The sequence below is a fragment of the Dermacentor albipictus genome, chromosome 5 (assembly GCF_038994185.2).
Source record: "Dermacentor albipictus isolate Rhodes 1998 colony chromosome 5, USDA_Dalb.pri_finalv2, whole genome shotgun sequence".
Classification (NCBI taxonomy): domain Eukaryota; kingdom Metazoa; phylum Arthropoda; class Arachnida; order Ixodida; family Ixodidae; genus Dermacentor; species Dermacentor albipictus.
In genome coordinates, this window is record NC_091825.1 from 79,887,584 (window position 1) to 79,904,407 (window position 16,824).

The 16,824-nt window shown below is 48.9% G+C and overlaps 1 protein-coding gene across 1 annotated transcript in view; it reads left to right on the forward strand.

Moving 5' to 3' along the window:
• Window positions 1-11,839: 11,839 nt before the first annotated feature.
• The window catches only part of LOC135910777 (sphingomyelin phosphodiesterase-like), a 58,621-nt gene continuing 53,636 nt past the window's right edge, over window positions 11,840-16,824 (forward strand). The window contains exon 1 of the mRNA XM_070538478.1: window positions 11,840-11,946. The gene's annotated coding sequence lies outside the window, so the exon portion shown is untranslated. The remainder of the gene's footprint in view (window positions 11,947-16,824) is intronic.

Here is a 16,824-nt window from a genome sequence, read left to right on the forward strand (position 1 = left end):
TTAAACCGAAGCTTTCTTTGCCTCTTCTCCAGAGTTTCAGGGCGCTGCTGCTATGATGGTCTTGCCGCACGTGCCACCGAGTTTCTTGCAGCACCACCAGGGGGCACTCGCCTCCTGGCGGCTCGCCTCGTTCCAAAGGGGACGCTCATAGCGACCATCCATCCATCTATCCAACCATCCATGCTAAGGGAAACCAAGGGGAGCAGGGAAAGACCTCGGCAGTAGGATATAGTGAAAGGATGATTATTGCCGGCGGCTCAAACTTGGCTAGGTGCTCAGAAGCAATTGTGGAGAGGGTGGAATGCAATAGAAGAGTGGTGGTATGGACATTTGTAGGGCGGGCATTGGGCGCTGCCATGGAGCGAGCTAAAGCGAAGCTCGCGGAAAACGCCCGCGTACACAACCTTGCGGAGTAGCATGTGGGCTAAATGACGCGCTAAACAGAAAAGGGACAGGACTAGCCCAGCGCTTGGTGAAGGGAGCAGACGACTTGCGCGAGCTGTCCCCTCAGGTGGAGCTCGGTTTGTGCACAGTGCCAGAGGCGCTTGTACGTGACAGTAACGTACAAAGCGCCGTTGTGGCTACTAATGAGGCTATATGAACAATGAGCCAAAAGAAAGGTTTCGAGGTTGTAGAAGTAAACAGGGAAGTGAAAAGGTGTGGTGGTTTCCAACGAGACAGAATCCACTTCAATCACAGGCTTGGACGAGAAGTGGGCTGGCGACTTGGTGGTCGCGCGGTTGCTTTTTTGGGGAGGCCCACAAACGCTCAGGAGGCCAGTATAGGTAAATGAAGAACGTCCCCTAGGGGAACCTCAGAATAGTATAGCCATCAATAACAGAAAAAGGAGTAAAGCAAGAAAGAGAGCTCGCCATGCAATAGGCTGCATAAACATGCAAGGCGCAAGAAAAAGAGAGATTCGGTAGAGAATGAGGAGTAGTTAAATAGAGAACAGATAGGGGGGCATGCGGTTACAGGAACGCACCTTAGAGACTCGGAAGAGCCGCCAGTGATTGATAATTATGTTTGGGAAGGGTGCCACAGAAATAAATCGAAAGAAAGGAGGTGGAGTCGGAATGCTCATCCATCAGGAAGCCAAATGGAAAAGAGTAAATTCAAAATGCCAAGAGTATCTTTGGTTATATATAACTTGGTATAACTGAGCCAAGTATAGCTTGGTTGAGCGTAACGTATTCGCGGACTGGAAATAATCACAGAGAGAAGAATGAAGAGGTAGTCGAATGCCTAAATGCTGATATCAAGGGGTTAGAGAATGATGCCCAAATTGTCTTATTAGGTGACATGAATGCCCACATACAGTATCTATATGGCTATACCGACAACAACGGGAAGTCAGGGCTAGATATCTGGGAGCAAGGTAACCTCTTTATCATGAATAGATCGCCAAAGTGACTGGCAGGCCACGTGGGAAGTAGGAAATCGGCAATCGACCATTTATTACTGTCTGATGACAGAAAGAATTCATGATAAGTTGAGAGAAATGGTCATTGACTAGGAAGGGTATAACAGCATAGGAAGTGACCATACAGGCATCATTTTGAAAATGGGATATGTAGTTCGGAAACAAAGCAAGGAGCGTAAAATGGCCGGTTCAAATTTGAGCTCTGAACACATAAAAAATTTAATCACAAGAGTCGAGGAAGGGCGTGGCAAATGACCAAGCAAAGAGTGGGAACATAGTGGGCTTCTAAGTGTAATAATGATAGAAATATGGAAAGAGAAGCAACATGTTCCTTGGAAACGAAAAAAGAAACCGAAAAACTGGTGGAACAGGGAGATACCAGAAGCGATCGCCGAACGACAGAAAGCATCTAGAGGGCACAGGCGGGCAAAGAAAGCGCAGTCGCTGCAGGATGAAGTAGCCAGACAATGGGAAATATACCGGGGAAAAAACCTATGGTTCAAATAGTGGTTCAAGCAAAAATAAAAGGTGAAAGTGAACGTTGGTTGTCAAAATACGCGAGAAAGGGAAGGCCACACTTAGAATATTTTGGAGCCACAGGGTGAAGCAGATTAAGGTGCTCAGACTCTTCATAGAATCGAACGGCACCAACGGAGAAGCGGCCAGGCATTTGGAGACTTAGATCACGTACACCATGAGGCTCATCAGAAGAATCACCAAGAAACATCAGGGTATGAGGGAGGCCAGCATCGTCAGACTTATGCACTCCTTCGTTATTAGCCACATTACCTATGTGGCCGCCTACCACAACTGGTACGCGGCCGAACATGCCAAACTCAACACGCTCATTAGAAGAACACACAAGATGGCACTACGCCTTCCAGACAGCACAAACACGGAACTTCTGCTACAACTGGTCGTCCACAACACGCTCGAAGGGTTCATTGAGGCACACAAAATCTCGCAACTCGAGAGACTAGCAAAAATACGAACGGGCAGTAGCATCCTGGACAAACTCGGGATAAGTTATCACAAGCAGCACGGCGACAAGACATCACTTCCAAGCGCGATCAGGGAAAGGCTGCAGGTGGTTAATCTGCCCAAGAACATGGACCCCGAATTCAATCAAGGTCGAAGAGAGAGTGGAGCCAAGGCTTTACTACAGGGCTTCGGTAAGGACAAGGAAGCGCTGTTTGTAGACGATGCAGAAAATGAGGATCGACGTGCTTTCGCAGTGGCAGTCTTCAATACCGACAAACAATTGGTCAGTCCTTGTAGTATACGGGGCAATAACCCCGAGGTAGCCGAAGAGGTGGCGATAGCCCTAGCCAAGACACTTTGTATGGTTCCCGGCTCACACGTCCCCCGCCATCCCTATACCAAACCTCAATGAGGAGGTCCACCGCGTAGCGCGAGGTCTCACATTCCGCGCCCGCGTAGAAGGATCCTCTCTTGGGGTTGGAAATCCAACCGAGGCACGGACAGAGAGGGACTGAATGAACAGGTACTGTGATATCACAAAATTTTATCAACACTCCAGGCGTGTTTATCCACCTCCTAACCCCAAACTCGGCAGGGCCCAAGCGGTAGACTGGAGGCCGTTACAAACCAAGACCTTCCCCAACCCCGTCCATCTCAGGAGCATATATCCAGACACCTACTCAGACGATAACTGCAAACTATGTGGCAGGGCTCACGCATATCTTCGACACATTCTCTGGGAATGTGAGGTTATATGCAGAGAAAATGTAGTTTCCCCAGATGAAGCTGCCGCGCGATGGACGGCCGCGTTGCGCAGCTCAAACCTCCAAAATCAACTATGGGCCATCCAGCAAGCCCGTGAAGCGACGAGGAGACAGGATCCCCGGACCTCCTCGGGGCCGGCTTAGGCCCAGGCCACGAATTTGCCGGATTGTCAATAAAGTTGTTACCACCACCACAAACTAATTAGGCAGGAAGTCTAGAACAATACCGTAGACGACAATGGAAACATACTGGAAGGGGACGCAGCATTAAATTAGATCGGATAAACAACAGCAGAATATTTCCAAGGCAATGGCGAGGTATTCGAGGGAAAAAAGAGAACAAAGAGATCCAGACGGAAAAGGAGCTTGTGCAGACAAATTTTAAGTGGAAGAAAGCCAAAGCGAAATTTCTAAGCCCACAGCCACAGGACTTGACGAGTTTCCCGTTAGGCTTATAATGAACTAGGACCAAAATGTAAGGAATTTCTGTTGAAACCAGTAGAAAAACTTTAAAAGATAGACGAATGCCAGACAGTTGGCGATAAAATAGAATGAATTTAATTTATAACGGTATAGAGAAAAACAATCATATTGACCGTTGATCATTACATCGGTAATATGCAGGTTAGCAATGCAGGCAATTAAATTAAAGCTGCAAGCACGGGGAAAGAATAATGGCATTTTGGCAAAACTTCAGAATGGCTTCAGAATAGGCAGTGTTAAGAACGGCCCAGCTGAGGTGCAAGTATTGCTAGCCAGTTGCGACGACGGTGGCGTCAACTTGCAAGGAACGCCACCGTTACGCTCTAGCCTCGTCGCCGTTGTGACTGAATGAGTTCGGTGGGCCAACTATTGTTACCGAACTCCCCAACGCGGACCTGATCTGCTATGAGTGGGGGAGTTGCCGCGGGAACGTCGTCGGACACCCTTTCCCACGCGCCGACCATGACGCAAGACAAAGGCTACCCGGGCGCACTGCGCGGGTCGGCTCCGAGTTCTACGAAGCCCCTCTGACGTCGGCTCCGGGCCGTGCACATGTGTGTGTGTGTGTGCGTGTGAGTGTGTAAACCATCCCGCGGAGAGGCGGCGTGTTTACGATGACTGGACGAACGTTTCCGCCACCTTGGAATCGGGAGGAGGACCGAGTGTTTATAAACGTCTGTTGTGCGGATGCTCAGGACACTTTCTTAAGCAGTCATATTAGACTGAGACACTCTCTCAAGCAGTCGTGTTAGACTGACGTGCTTTCTCTCGAAGTCATGCTAGACTGATGAACTGCATGTAAATACTGTAAATAAGCCCTTATTCCTCGTTCTCGATGAGAAGCAGTCCTTCCCTTCATCAACGTCCTCAGCGTGGATAAGTTGGAGGACAGCATGGGCCAGCTACCTTCGAATTCATGCCGGACTCCAATCTTGACAATGGGTTGCGAGCGATGGGATTGAGCCCCCAATCATAACAGTAGGCGTTTGGATGATAACGTATTTGTCCTTACTCAGTGTACTGAAATATCTAGGGAGAAAAGGAGACCGTCATATGTGCCTTTTTTAGACCTTACAGGAGCGTATGAAAACGCATACCACGATATTTTGTGGGATATTCTCGAATGGGAAGGCTGAGGCGACGATTGTACACAGCTTTTGAGAGAAATTTACATACAAAATACCGCTTGCATTGAATAAGAAGGGATGAGGAGCGAGGAGAAAGTTGATATTAACAAGGGACTGAGGCATGGGAGCCCTTTATCCCCACTACTATTTATGGTGAACACCATAAATGGAAAGAGCGCTAGAGGAAAGTAATATCGGGTTTATTCTCTCATACAAACTGGCGGGTACAATAGTTAAGCAGCGGCTTCCAGATTTGTTTTATGCGGACGACAGTGTGTTGCTAGCTAACAAGAAAAGGGATATCTCAACGTCGAGCTAATATCTGTGGACATAAAGGAGAGAATTTAGGTCTGAAACTTAGAGTTAACAAATTAAGTGTTATGGTAATAAAGGGAAAATGAGACATCTAACCAAACGTAGTTAAGTTCTACAAAGGAAACTCGCTAAAACAATTATCAGTGAACCTTTATTACTTCTCCCCACCTTGCGGGTTTCCGCAGAACTATTACGTCAAACTCTGGCTTTTACTACTGAGTGGTTGATGAAAGTCGACTTCGCCTGCCATCCGCTAGCCGCCTGGTTAGCTCAGATGGTAGAGCGGCTGCTCCGGAAAGGTGATGGTCCCGGGTCCGAGTCCCGGAGCAGGACGAATTTTTCTTCAACTGAGAAGCTTTTCTTTCAAGGAACCTGTATATGTTTCCTCTCCATAATCTCATGGGTGGCGGCAATGGAAAAGAAACCGGCCATGAGTAACTACTCAAGAGGAAAAAACAATATCAGGAAGGAAACAATTTATGATAAGTTAAACGGAAGCTCATTACTTTTCTAAGCGAGATCTGGGGCGGCTTGCACGAACGTGTAATAACGAAAATAATAAAGAATTTAAGAACGCATTCTTAAACGTTCTTTTAGACATCTCCTAGTCAGCACTAGAACCCGTCCTTAAATTTATTGTTATTTTCGCTATTAACTATACGTGCAAGCCGCACCAGGATGCCTTAGAACATGCACTTATCAAGCGAGATATAAGAAGGAAGAAGAAGCATGTACTTGCTGCGGTAATGCTAGGGCAATTTTTTTTTTTTTAGGGTGTGAAAATATCTGCCCAGTGGTCGGTTTAGGCACCTCTGGCCTCCTTCAAGGCCTTGGGTTCAGCGAGAAGAGGGGCAAGTAAACATGTCCGCACTAGAGATTAGTAAGAGGTGATTGAAAGATTGGTGGAAGAAAAGTAGAGAAACGACAAACAACGGACACGTACAAAAACAAAGTTCCCAGTAGGGGTTCAGATAGTTGGTTATGGGAATTGTTCGTGGTTTTTTTCTTTTCTCTATTTTCTTTTTTAACATTGGTAGGACATTGGGAAATATAATAAGAGCTTGGTGGCGCAACCCACCGTCCCGTTCCAATGGAGACGCTCTTATCATTGTTATAAAAACTTATAGCGCTAAAAACACACAGGACGTGGAAAAACAAACACACACCCTCGAGCGCATGTGATGTGTGTTTCTTCTTCTACGTCCTGCGGTTTTAGCGCTCTAGGCTTTTATAACATTGCACTACCAACTAGCCCACCTATATATCATTTTGCTCAAAACATCCATCCATTCATTCATGGTAGGCTGCCTCGATGCCAGCGCCCCCGCGGAGGCGGACATCGAGGCACCCTAGGTCTTGGTCGCGCCCGCTGCGGGGTTTCTTGCAACACTACCAGATGGCGCTCGCCTCCGTGCCTCCCGGCCGGCGTCGCCGTGGCAGCGTTGCAGTCTGTGCGTATCGCGCGTGCTATGCTTGCTTTCGTATGCGACATAAAATTGCAGTTTCCTCCGAAAGGCGAAGCATCAATTGCGATAGCAAATTAGTCGACAGCTATACGAAGTAAGGATAGTAGTGTTACCGGCCGTATAATCTTGCAAACATAGGCGTACTAAGTTAACAAGCATGGTGCCACGCGCGCACAAGCAAACATGAACACATCTCACTCGATGAGCACGGAAACTGGCTGTCAAAACGTCGCAGCGAGGAAATGCACCAGCAGTAGCGAGAGAATTCACCTTGCATGCTGCCGCTCGCATCAACGTGAACTGAGCCGCGAAAACACAGCGCAGCGCTGACTCTGTATCCTTCGCAGATGGCTTTAAAGATACAGCGGCCACACTTGGCGCGCACGGCCGTCCGGGCCGCACTCCCTACCGCCCCCCCCCCCTTCCTGAAGACTTGCGCGCGACGGAAGGTGCGCGCTACCTCACCGCTTTCCTACGTTGCGTGTGCGAGATTGAGCCGCTATTGCCGGTTCACTCTCACACACATTTACTCGCACATACAGCATACGGCGCGTGGCGACGATTTTATCGCCCTTGGACTTTATATGAAACCACACGGCGATGCCGACGGCATAAATGCGCCTGGAAATCCATAAAATTACTATTGCAATAAAGTACAGGCTTTGGGCTGTGGAGCTCGCGTGCTAGGCTGTGGTTGTGTAAACATTGCAATCGTCCATAGCCTGGACAGAGCGATTGGAGCTGGCACCTCAGCAGTGAACTGACCATGTATGCAAAACACGCGCCAGCAAAATGGCTTCAAAGCGTGCGATCAGCGTCGAGGACACCCAGGCCCGAAAGAAGCGTCGCGTGGAAGAGGAGCGTCTGCGCTACGCAGCGAAACGTGGTGCAGACCACGAATGTACGTGTACAATGTATACACACAACCATGTTAACTGAATGACGTACAGCCCCATAATTCAATTCAAGGTTAACGCTTCTGTCACGATGTGATGTGCCATATGAATCAATGATAACACTCAGTCCTCTCAGGCATTATTAACAATGACGCACAACAACGCCTTAAACAAACACGTTTTCCTATGTGTTCTGTGGACTATGCAGACAAGCAGCAGTGGCACACGCAAGTTAACGTGTAACATCAACTCACCACTCTAGTATGGGACTAAACACTGAAGAAATTACACATTTTCCGGCAACGTCAATGCTAGTTATCGTCAATCAGAGCAAACACTATAAAAAGCTTCGTTCAAATCGATGCCCACAGTACGTGAGATCCGCCGATTTTTCTTCCAAAAGAAGACTCCAAGGGAGATTTATGAAAACGCAAGCGAAACTCTTGGCGACAAGTGCCTGTCGTACTCCACCGTTAAGAATTATTGAGCACAACTTGAGCGGGGCGTATGTGGCACCGAAGGTGCAGCAAGATCCGTGAGGCGTTCGACGGCTTCAGCTCCTGAAATTATTTATCGTGTCAACAACCGATAGCGTGTCAACCGCGATAGCGGTTGTAGACCACTCGGGTAAGTGCCTCGCGAGCGCCACGGTGACCACGGGACACACGGAGGCGGCCGAAGAAGCCGCGATAGCCCTAGCACAAGTCGCGGTGCCGAACGCTGCGATCGTGATCTGCGACTCGCAGGCGGCAATCCGCGGCAAATTTCTGACGACGGCGACTCGTCATCGCCCTCGCAACCCCCAAATTCTACGGTCTTCCTCCTCTGGACCCCGGCACATACCGATGTTCCGCTCGCGGGCAACGAGGAGGCCCACGCCACGGCTCGAGGTCTCACACGCCGAGCCGCCGCTGATTATGTGGCCGCCTCCGCCCCCAAGAGCGGGGCATCGCATCTGCCGGATCGGGACACTACAACTGAAACACAACAGCAAGAAACACACTGGGCGTGGGGCGATCGCCTAACCACGTTCAGAGACTTCACCCAAAACTACAGACTCGAACGACGCACATTCCCGCCACCGCACGATAAATTGAACAGGAACGAGGCCGTAACTATACGCTTGCTCCAGACACACACCTACCCTAGCCCCGCTATCTTACACCACTGCTATCCGCGTTTATATTTAACAGACGCATGTAAAACATGCGGACAGAGAGCGACGCTGCGACACATGCTCTGGGAGTGTGCCGGCAACAACGGTAATCAAACCAGCTCCGTTGGCGACGCGTCCATAATCGCGGCCGTTGCCAGGGTCGGAGAAGGCTCGAGCTCGCTTCTTCCCGACGCCGCCCCGGATGCGGGGGCCGCCGGGGACCTTCTGCGAAGGCGTCGCCGCCGCTGGGAGGCGGCTATCATAAGTTCGGAGCTGGCAGACCAGCTCTGGGCCATTCGGCAAGCCGAAGATGCCGCTCGAGTCCAAGGACTTTGAGCCTTCGCCTGAGGCCTCCACGGCAAGAACTGCCGGACTATTCTTTATTAAAGTTTCGTCTTCTTCTTCAACAACCTGACGCTCGGGGACAGTTTAAAGCTGAGATACCAAGGATATCCAAGGAATGAGTCGCAAGCATAAATCACTAGAGAGAGAGAGAGACAACTTCATGTAGTCGCCTGCAGAACGACACCATGACTAAATGGCGCCGTGACGTGGGCCCTGACGTCTTCTCAGCGGGTGGTCTCTACTCAACTCCAGCGCGTGTTACTCCCGCGGTCGGTCGCCCTGAGGGGCAACGTTCCGTCGGTTTCGCTCGGCCTTTGTCTTTCAAGAGCCGCCGAGACCTGCTGGACGGCCCAGGTTTGGCTTTCGTGGTCGTAGTATTCCGCCGCAGCCACGAGTCACGGCGGAATCGTTGTACTTGTCGAAGCCTCATTGGGGAACTTGGGGCAATCCCATAGGATGTGCGTCAGGGTGGCCCTCTCCCGCTGGCACACCCGGCACACATCAATCACATATAATTTAGGGTATAGATGAGTCATTAACACTGGGGTGGGTAAAGAACCAGTTTGCAATAGTCTGAACAGCACCGCTTCCGCTCGGCTCAGCCCCGGGTGCGGGGGTGGGAAAGTCGTTCAGAGTTGTCAATGAAAGAGCTGTTGACGAAATGGGTGCCCAAATGTGTGAACGCCGATGAAATGCCACATCGGGTTTCGGAAGCATCAAAGCTTACTTTGGAGCATTTCCAGCGATGTAGCGACGACTTCCTGGACCGTTTTGGCAACTGCTGAGCAAACGCAATTGCATCATCATGATATTGAAATTGCACAGTAGCCTCTGCAGTGCCGGCATTCGGGTTATCTGCGACCAAAGAAAATCAGGGCCCAGATATCCGCTGGGAAGATTATAGATACAATTTTCGGAAGGCTAAAGAAGAGATGCTATTACTGAACGAACATGTCTAGAAGATTCGTACAGTGAATGCAGAGTACTAATACGACGTACTTTTCCAATTAAAGATGATTTTAAAGAACAAATGAAGAGGGAGATTGCAGAAATGTGTTCTCTTTCTGCAGGACAATGCCCCTGCACAAAAGCCTGCAAAAGCAATTGTTCTGTTCTTTTTGAGCATACTAGGATTTAAATACATCTACCGTCCACTTTACTCATCGAATCTTACTCCACGTGACAATTATTATTGCTTCCAAACATGAAATAGAGTTTAAAAGGGAAAGAAAATCCTAGTCACTTTGAGGTCATAGCTGCGGTGCAGCAGTGTCTCGACGAGCAAGTTTCACAATAATCATGAAGTCGTTTAGCGAGCTGCTAAAGCGTTGGGCAAATTCCGTCGAGCCCAAGGAAGGTAATGTGAAAAAAAAAATATGAGGACACCTAAGCCCTTCTTTATGAATTGTGAATTCGAAAGCATTCATTTCCAATAGAACGGCGCTGAGCCGTTCTTAGAGTTTTGCGCTGCGAGTAGTATACCATAGGGGTGCGTGCTTCCCGAGCCAGCATGCAGCAGCAGTCTGCCGTGCCAACGCCACATGCCACTGACGCGGCGACGCGCTCTCCTTTCACGCAACGCCTGCGCGATACTGCTGCAGCGGATGCTCCTTTTTGCCCACTCTGCCTCTGGTCCGCGGAAGGGCGCTGGGGCCGAGAGCGAGGATGACGTGGCGTCGCGGCTATGCCCTCCCCCTTCACGTAACGCCCCACGCGCGAGCACGGCAGGATATCTTCCCTTTGGCCGCTCTGCTCCGTAGAGGCGCGCTGGTGCCGTGGCGTTGTAGCCAATGGGAGCTTAGGTGTCGTTTCTCGGCTACAGATGACAGACGGGGGATTTTTCGCACAATGAGACACTTGACGCTTTCGAATCAAAACAGGGACAAAATAAATGTAATAAAATTAACCACTACGGAAGATAGGTAGGTTATAGAATCAAAAGAAACACGACTGTGGTGCATTAATGTGTATGAATGACAAGATCCCAACATAAACAAACGCAAATCAAACTAAATTTGGTGAAAAATATATAATAATGCCAGAATTTTTGAAATCTGACAGTAAAAGAACTGCCCATTTATGAAGTTAAAAAATTCCTTATCAAATAAGTAGATTGCTATCGTCTGGCATTTCAACCGTAGGTTGAAGTTGGCGTCGTATTACATCAAAGGCGGGTTCGTTATTTTTTTTTCAGATGGAGACAAGCTTACAGGCAATCATAGTCAACCGTTCAAGACTGACAGCACCTGCTCTAGAGCAGCAGACTTGAATTAATCAGGCTCATAAATTTCATACAACCTGCTCTTCAAATATGCCAACAACTATGCATACTTTGCCGATAACGTTTAGCTGAACCTACAAAAGACACGCTGTGCCAATATGCTACATTTATTTTGTATTTTTAATGGAGAGAGAAGAGAATTATTTTTGAATGACGATGGATTCAGAAGGGTAAATCTGCCTCTCTGATGTTCACGAAATATTTCCATAATAGGGGGCAAGCCCGCAGGCGACCTTATGACGGGCCATAAAAAACACCGCTATAGCATAGTGGTATGTTGTGCACGACACAAGTAGGTTGACGCGCAGGTCATTTGTCCAGGAGCATGGCCGTAGCCTGTATTAAAGCTCTTTCCGTGGGCACCAGCTGGGAATCTGGCAGTGGGAAGGACTCGAGCGTCTTCGCGCCGGGCAAGAAAAATAAGAACAAGCCCGCATCGGCACCCGCATCGCCTCACGCGATACATTTCGACGAGTGCATAAGCGTCGCGTGATCGCAGGCGCCTGATCGGCCGTGCAGAACGCCCGTTACGGTGCAGGTGAGTTTCCAAAATTTTCATTTGGCAGGTCGCTTTCGAGTGCTCGGAACAGATTCGCCCGGTCCATGCAGAGTGCTGTGCTTCAACTCGGAGCGCTCTCTACTTCGAATTCCGCAGTCGATCGAGTGGCTGCTCCGATTGCTCTGGCAGCTGCTCAACGTATCGGGCTTGGTAAGTTTTCCCTTGCACCAATCTGTACTAGGCGTGCCGATCGTCCCGAGTTTAGCGTCCTGACTTTTGAGCAAAAGTCCCCTGTCCCGACCTCAACAAGTATGTCCCGACTGCAGCAAGTCGAGACAGCCAAATTTCCAGACTTTTACTTTTTTTCTACTGGCTAACAATGAATAAAGCACATTTTGCTTGACAACTAACTTACGCAGTATTCTTTTTCTGTGTTCTGCTATATTGTTTTAAACATAAAGGTGCTCTCGCTTTTGTCGTCGTTCTAGTTCTGATGCAGGCTTTATAACCGCTCAAAGTCCTCTCCGTATTGGTAGTCGTGATAGTTGGGCAACTAGACTGAACCTTTCTTATTGAAAATCGCCGCCCGGTAGGGTTAAAAACATGTCTTCAACTTTTTTGCACGCGTAGACTGGCGGCTCCTGGCATTGACAGGGTCGGTCGTTTCCAGACCCCTCCTGAAACTTGACTCCCCTCCCACCCGTCTCGACTTCGTCTACTCGATAGTTGGCAACCCCAATTTCTACGTGACTTCACACTGTTATGAAGCTTGTCAGAGCGCCGGAAGAACCAGTCGAATGCACGCCATTACTGTACCTTGCTATCGTGTCTTTCAGTGGACCGTTGAACTTTATTGTGCTGAAATTGCATACTGTTCCTCTGCTGCGGTCCTTGAAGACTGTAGTGCTTAGAAATGAAATTTATTCAACAGATTAGGTGAAACCAAACAGTATACAGAAAGAGCTTCCAAAATGAAATCACTGCGATGAGACCTCTCATACTAAGTACACAAAGGAATATTACGGTAAGGCGTAAGCATGTAAGTAAAAACAAACCAACAAAAGCGATAGCAAAGCAATGCTAGTATAAGACGGAAGTTTTTGTAATAAGTGGTAGCATAGAAAATATCCCTATGTAACCACAATAGTATTAGACATTAGATAACATGGTCATTACAAACGCGTAGCCAAAACATCACTATGTTGATTATTCAGTATGCACCAGGAACGTAAGTAAAAACTAAACTCATGAAACTATGCGTGATTATGTGATGTGGCGACTAACTGTGAACTGCAGAGGAAGAAATGTATAACCTCAGAGTTTGTATGAATGGTGAAAGCGGTGTCCTAGACTTAATCTAATAAGATAGCGTATTCCGCACCTTCATTAACAAAATTAATTACGGGTTTGACGTGCCAAAGCCATGATGTGATTATGAGGCACGCCGTAGTGTGACCGTCCGGAAGTTTGAACCACCTAGGGCTCTTTATCGTGCACTTAAATCTAAGCACACGATGCTTTCGCATTTCGCCCTCATCGAAGATTAACTAAAGAAAAAAAACAGTTCCTTGAATGCCATACTTAATTTGAACTTTTGGGAGAAATAAGTTTTCCAATCGAGAAATTGTTACATTCTGATTACTGATGTCATTCTTATGAATGAGCTGAAGAAGATAATGGTTACTATTGATGTAATAGGGGCAAATATTCCGTCATTATTATTTACAAAGTACAGCGTTTATTGGGGCACTGAAAAAGTGAAGACATACGGTGTCTGAACGTAATTAATGAAACCACGAATATAACACCAGTAGAGATCTCATTTTGGTCCGTGATAAAAAAACTGCGGCAGACCCCATCTCAGGGTGACTGTCGACGGCAATGCGTTAGCGTTGCATCGTATTGCGACCCAACTGCTGCCACGTCGTAACGAATTATGCGTGAGGCCTGTACTTCAGGGGGACTCCTCTTTCGTCCTTCTCACCGTCATCTAGAGCTGCCACCCCGAAGCCTCCGCATGGCCTCATAAATGCGGGGCTCGCCAGTGTGTGCGAACGCTGAGAAACGCGTCATAGTGCGGCCGGACTCCTTTCTCGCGATTCTTTCTGCACACGCTGCGCCATCTGGTGGCACTGCCGAGAAGTTCGCGAGTGGCCTCCGAGACGGGAAGCGTGGTGTGCCGGTGCCTGCGAACGCTGAGAATTGTTCACTCGTTTGGTCGCACACTCAGTGGCACGCACTCAGTGACCCGAGTTGGCGAGAGATTCATTGAAAAGCGGCACATACCCAGTGCATTAATGGCGCAGCCTGGTAACGCGTCGGGTCGCTATCCTAGAGAAAACCCTGCGACGTGAGTTTCATTCCGCTCAGTATCGAAGAAATTCAAGGAATTTCTTCCGTCATTGTAGAGCGGCACATTCCCAGTGGTACATACCTAGTAACTCAAGTTGTCATCAAAGACTTTCCTTGAAGAGCGGCACACGCCTACTGGTACATACCCACTGACCTAAGTTGGCATCAAAGAGGTTCATTCGAGACTAGCACAGACCGAGTGGCACATATCGCGCACTTCAAGTTGGCGTCAGAGTACCTTCGAACAGCAACACCTACCCAATCCCGTGTCTACAGCGACCCATATTGGGGTGAAAGAGGTCCGTTGAAGAGTGGCACGTACGTTTCCACTGCTACGTACTCAGAGACCGAAGTTGACCCGATGGTTGGTTTCGAACCCTATAACCTCAGCATGGCAGCCCGATGCGCCACACATTCGGTCCCCGACAACCCAGTGAACCAGGTAGACGAGAAAACGGTTAGATATAAACATAGATAGATACGTAAATAGCCCCGAAAAGTGTGCAAAGTACTACACGAATACTAATGAATTAAAAGAAAATATACACATTATGATTAAAACGCGAAGTGACGACGTACAAAATCGGATGCCCGTAGAGTGCTTTGTTCTTCGTTACTTGCGAAGTGCCGCCGCGAAATATATATTGAAAAGACGAATGCATGAATAATTTACTCGCCACTGCTGACGTGTCTGTCACTGTCGCCGAGAAAGGCGTCGTACTCCATACTTGCAAGCACAGCCATTGAACAGGGAGCACGTGGAGCTTAATCGAACACGGCAATGTCATGTCCAACTGCGTGTCTTCGAATATAGGTCCCTACGTGGTAGCGATTGCGTTCGTGCGTGGAATTTAGCAAACGCGTTATATTCGTATCACGAACACGAACATCACTCGAGGGAAGCTCTGCGGCAGGAAAAATAAAAAATGAACACTCGGTGACAGAGCGTCTATGCAGACATGGATTCTTTAGGCTCCGCAGACTTTCCACGTAATGGCCGCCCCCACGGACTCTTGGAAAGTGGATCGCACATCACACCACCTGTGAGTGGACCAGGCACTCATCGGACAACTCACACGGCCCCCATCCGCCCACAGCGGCGTCTTCGCAGCTGGCAACGGCGCCCCGCACACATGGCGTGCAGTGCACGCTGCCCTTCTTTCCACCCACCACGTCTCACCAGCTGACAACTGCGCGCCAGCTCTAAAGACATGTGCACTGTTCGTCAAGGGTTTCAGAATTAAGCGTCCATTTCCTCCTAAAGATGACTACACATTCTCTAAATCTAAAGAAACCATCTATGCCATTGCCGAGGCCCCCGACACTTCATGATGCTGATTACAAGGTAATTCTGAGGATTCGCAAGGGCCTCAATTGCGCTGGGCTAACCCAACAAATCACACAGTGCTCGTGAGTGCATCAAGCATGGATCGAACTCATCTTCACTAAAACATCCTGACCTTAACATTCTATGGAATCCCCTACGAAGTCGCCACTCATCTCGCCGACTCTTCAAACTCCTGCCATGGCACCTTTAGTCTCCCTCTGGACTACCCAGAAGATGACATTCCCCCCACCCTCCAAAGATGCAATCTAACCATGACCATGGGGCCTGAGCGCTGACTCCAGCCCAGCATCCCTTTTTTACATAAACTATGAAGGTTGTGCGCTTCGCTGCCTTCCCTTCCGACAAAAGGCCTGCACCCACTGCCGCCAAATCAGACATCGGCAGGACGTCTGTCCCTCCACGACCGATACTACCAGGCTAATGTGTGGGCTCAAAGACCGTCCAACGGGCCATGAGTGCGGCCCCTTCTGCGTCGCACTTATGTGTCGTCTATGTGGCGGGGCTCACCTCTCTGGTCCATCACTGTGCCAACGGCACTTGAAGACCAAAACTTCTCCTGAATCCCGGACACCTCCCAAGCCCACGCAATTTTCCTCATCTCGGACATCCAGCCTTTACTGACAGCAGTACCCTGGGCAGTAGTGTAGTCGCAGCAAGAGCAAGAAACTGGGTGCAAACTCGACTCCCAAAAAGTTGCTAGACATGCTCTTTCAACGAGCCCCCCCTCCCATCAGCACTCCACACGACCCACCCAGAAAAGCTTGGCGAAGGCCTCTAACTGCTCCTGATCTCAAAGCAGCAGCTTAGAGAAATTCCTCTTAGCTGAAAACGGCATCTAAAGGCGGAAATTCACAGGCTAAAGCTCCAGCTTCAATCCCGGATTTCCCCTACCGCAGCTTCCCAGCAGCCCCTACACAGACCCTCCACTTCCAGTAACTCACCTCCTACCTCCTCCGCACCCTCGGCGACACCCTCTCCCGCCATGGACACTACATCCCGATCTGTCGAGACCTCCCTCCCACCCTCAAGCAAACGCATAACCGCTGACACAACGCGCTAGGAAGAATACCTGGACGCTACGGTCTTAACATTTAAAGGCAGGATAAAAGCTCTCGAAAATACAAGACAGAAAGGATTCACTGTCTTGGAGAGCAAAATTGCTCACATAGCAGAATCACTGCTCTTGGGAATGGCCAAACAGCATTGAATGAGTAACTTGATAAATGTCTTGATATTGTTCAAGTGCACATTCAAAACTCGACAGGTTGGATGGCGGCCGTCATCGCGAACCTCCCAAATATATTCGTACCCATCCCCTTCACAACACCAGACCCCCCGACGACGGCTGCAAAACCTAAGCTATAACTTTATGGTCTGGCAATGTAACT